The sequence below is a fragment of the Eulemur rufifrons genome, chromosome 30 (genome assembly GCF_041146395.1).
Source record: "Eulemur rufifrons isolate Redbay chromosome 30, OSU_ERuf_1, whole genome shotgun sequence".
NCBI lineage: Eukaryota > Metazoa > Chordata > Mammalia > Primates > Lemuridae > Eulemur > Eulemur rufifrons.
The window spans coordinates 52,395,303-52,399,428 of NC_091012.1; the positions used below are offsets into that span (position 1 = coordinate 52,395,303).

At 53.2% G+C, this 4,126-nt stretch overlaps 1 non-coding gene across 1 annotated transcript; it reads left to right on the forward strand.

The window, feature by feature from the left end:
• Positions 1–2,958: 2,958 nt before the first annotated feature.
• LOC138379307 (U6 spliceosomal RNA) lies at positions 2,959–3,061 on the forward strand. The gene has a single exon (XR_011232079.1). It is a non-coding gene; the product is annotated as a U6 spliceosomal RNA (small nuclear RNA).
• Positions 3,062–4,126: the final 1,065 nt, after the last annotated feature.

Here is a 4,126-nt window from a genome sequence, read left to right on the forward strand (position 1 = left end):
GGCCCAGGACCAAGACTTGAGGCCCATCTGCATTTAGCAGCCTGGGAGAGAATATTGAGGCTGCAAAGAAGACAGAGCCGCAGTCAGAGAAGGGGGAGGAACCCGAGGGGCGTCGTGTCACAGAAGCTGGGCATGTCGGCAGTGTCAGTGTGGGAAAATTCTGAGTTTTTAGCAGGGGCCTGAAAGATGTCCTGTGGGTTCCGTGACAGGGAAGCGACTAGTGACTTGCTGATTGCTGTGTGTGTGGAGGGGAGGGGGCAGAAGCCAGACTGCAGAGGGAGGAGGCGGAAGTGAGAGGGGAAGAAATGGAGGCAGGAACTAGAGGCAACCTAAGAAGTGCAGTTAGGATGGGGAGGAGGGACACATGGCAGTGGCTGGAGGGGGCTGTGGTGGGGTCGAGGTCGGGGTGTCGGTTTGGTTATTCATGACAGTCTTGAGCCAGCCTTGGGCAAGCTAGTGGAACAGAGGAGATGGCCTGAAAATGGGACAAAAACGTTTTCTGTCTCTTTAAAACATCCCCCACTGGTGTTGGAGAACTAGGACCTGCATCCCTGCCTCAGGCCAGGCAGGTGTGTGTGTGTGGGGGGGGGGGTGTCTTTTGTCCTGTGTGCTACAGGAGATGGCTCTGCAGAGCTCTTACCCGCCCAGGTCCTGAACATGGCAGGTGAAGGTCGTGGAGGACGTGGAGGTCTGGGTGGGCCTCCCAGGTAGGCGGAGGTCACGGAGTGTCTTAGGTAGAGATGGGACCATCAGAGTCATCAGCTGTGGTTGAGCAGCAATTGCTTGAAGCTGAATGGCCTCCGTTTAAAAGGTCTGTATTTCTGCTAATTGTCAGCACAATGGCATTTCAGACAAGATTGTCCATCCTCCTGGTTTTCTGGCTAATTGCTCAACTCCTCTTGCCTTCTCTTCAAACCTCTTGTCTCATTCTTCTGATGCGGAGCTCTCGGTCACGCTAGCTCGGAAGCTGCGTACCACGGTGGAAAGAGCCCGGGCTCTGTCTCAGCTTGAGCTCAGGTGAAAGTCCACCCCTGCCGGACATCGTGGCGGGCAGAACCCAGGCTCCGGAGCCAGACTGCTTCAGCTCTTACCCCCGCTCCACACTTACACTCCACACTGTGACTGTGGCCTCGGTTCCTTGTGCCTCGGTTTCCTTTTCTGTGAAACAGGCATAATGATGATACCCACTGCAGAGAACCCTTGTAAGAGGCAGGTAGATGACTCATGCAAATGCTTAGAACAGGGAGTGCCTGCTACATGTCAGCTGCTATTCTTGTTGCTAACTGTGTGGCCTTAGGCATGTCATTTAACCCCCAGCTGTCATTGAACCTCTCACTGAACCTCTCATCCTTCCTCACTAGATTGCTTTAAGGATTGAAAGTGCTGGCACATAATCGGTGCTCAGTAACAGTTCCCTGGGTTCTTTCTATGGTAATAGTGATGTTTTCCATAGAAACACTTACTGTATGCCAGGCAGTTTAGCTTTGACCTTAGTTACCACAGCAACCATGTGAGGAGGTGATGCTGGGAAGCAAGGATCCCTAGCTTATGAGGCAATTGGGGGTCAGAAAGATTGCAAGTGGCCCAAGGGGCATAGACTACATGGTTGAGCTGAGATTTACAGTCCTATTTCTTTTTCAACCATTGCCATTGGAGTGGGTGGTGGCCAGTTGTTTGTAAATCTGGTGGCTGGTCCTTTATTGTCACATGGCCTGAGACTGATTCCTGTATGATTAGATACCACCTAAGTGCAGTGAGAATGGCTTTCATCCAAACGTCCCAGATCAGGAGGTGCTGGCGTGGATGGGGAGAGAAAGGAACATTCATACACCGCTGGGGGGACTCCAAACTAGTACAAGCTGTATGGAAAGTGGCATAGAGATACCTGAAGGAACTAAAAGTAGATCTCGCATTTGATCCAGCAATCCGTCTACTGGGCATTTGCGCAAAGGACATAGAGCCATTTCAGGACGAAGACACTTGCACTGGAATGTTTCTGGCAGCAGAATTCACGCGGGGAAAGATGTGTAAACAAGAAGGCAAGTGTCCCCGAATGGGTGAGTGTCCGAATACAGCGCGGGGTGTGTGTAGCACGGAGGGGCAGTGAGCCCTAAGGGAAGAGTGAGGGACTAGGTGGTGTGAGCGGGGGCTGTGAGTGTGAAGCAGGTGCTGAGCGAAGCGTGGGCAGCAGGTGAAAGCAGGAGCAGAGGCGGGGAGCAGTGCGTGGTGAGGGAACGTTGGTGAGTGCGGTGTGTGTAGGGGAGCGTGAGTGCAGGGCCAGGCGTGAGGGTGAGGGTGAGGGTGAGGGTGAGGGTGAGGAGGGTGTGGGTGAATGGGGAGGTAGGGCTGGAATGGAGAGAGTGTGCGTGTGGGGCCCGGTTGTGAGTTGTGTGAAAGCGATGGAGGTGAGGAAGAGTGTTGTGTGTGCGTGTGATTGTGAGGTGTGAAAAGCAGAGGGATTGGAAAGCAGGTTTGGTGGTTGTGTGAAAATGAGGGGGGAGGGGGAGTTTGCCCGTTTTTTTTTGTGGAGACAGAGTGTCACTCGGCGTCCCGGGTAGAGTGCAGTGAGGGTGGGTCACCGCAAGCTCCAGGTCCTGGGCTGTGAGCGATCCTCCTGCCTCAGCCTCCCGGGTAGCTGGGACTACAGGCGCTTGCCAGAGCGCCCAGCTGGGTTTTGTTGGTTTTTGAGTATTTTTTTGGTCTTTTTTGTAATTTTTTGTTTACGGAGACGGGGTCTCACTGTGCTCAGGCTGGTGTCGAACCGCTGAGCTGCAGCTATCCTCCCGCCGCCTCAGCCTCCCAAGAAGCTGGGACTACAGGCGTGAGCCACCGCGCCCGGCCGGCGTGACGCGGGTTCCCAGTGCTGAAAGCTTCGGGCTGAGGAGCGGCTCTCTGCTGCCCCCTTGTGACTCGCCGACTCCCCACATGCGGGCTCCACCTGGGAAACAAAAGTCGCCTTAGCTTGGGCAGCACACAGACTAAACTGGCAAGAATGCGCAGAAGATAAGCAAGGCCCCTGCGCAAGGATCACACGACAATCCGTGATGCAGTTTTTTTTTTTTTAGAAAATGCAGATAAAAATAAATAGGGAATAAAAAAGTTAAGTGCCTCTTCTGTTGCAACAATTGCCTTCTAGGAAAGGTGTGTTCTTGGGAGTAGAATCGGAAACTTATGATTTGGGTGGCCTTTTGTTGCTGCTTTTAGTTTTTTGGTGTTTTTTCAATATAAAGAAACGATGGGTATCTCTTACAGCAACTAGGACCTTCACAAAGGTGGTGGCAATTGGGACAGATCTGGAGGGATGACTGGGAGTTTTCCAGGGTGGCCTGGTGAGGTGGCTCAGGCCTGTAATCCTAGCACTCTGGGAGTCGGAGGAGGGGGCTTTGCTTAAGGCCATCATTTGGAGACCAGCCTTGTAACAGGAAATGACCTGAGGAAAACAAGGCCAAAAGATGTTTTCCATCTTTTTAAAACTCCCCCCACTCTTTCTGAGAGGGAAGCCTGGGTCCTCGCCTCAGGCAGGTGGGCGGGAGAAGCCTGGGGAATGACCCATCCCAGGCCCTGACACCAGCCTTTCGGGTGCGGGGCTGGTGGAGATCGCAGGCTTTGTCTTTGGCAGAGAGGGGACCATTAGAATAGTTACCACAGTAGCCTGGCACTGAGGGACCCTCCCTTTAAAAGGTCTGTATTTCTGCTTATGTTGCGGGAAACCTGCCTTTTGAGAGGAGACAGTCTACCATTTCTCCTCCTTAGCTTGCAAAATAATAACCTCTTTCCTTCTCTGGATCCACTTCTTTTCCTTCTGATGGGACCTCGAGGACAAGTGCTGTACTTGGAGTAACAGCCTGAGCAAAAGCGAGACCCCGTCTCTGCCACTAAGAGAAAAGTCACCCAGGTGTGGTGGCGTGCACCTGTAGTCCCAGCTACTCGGGAGGCTGAGACAGGGTATGGCTTAAGCCCAGGAGTTTGAGGTTGCAGCGAGCTGTGAGGACGCCACCGCACTGTAGCACAGGCCACAAGGTGAGACCCTGCCTCAAAAGAAAATAGGTTTCTGGGATGACTAGGGGGAAGGACCCAGGGGGGCTAGGGTGCTTCCTTCAATCTCTTTTCCAAGGTCACTAATCCC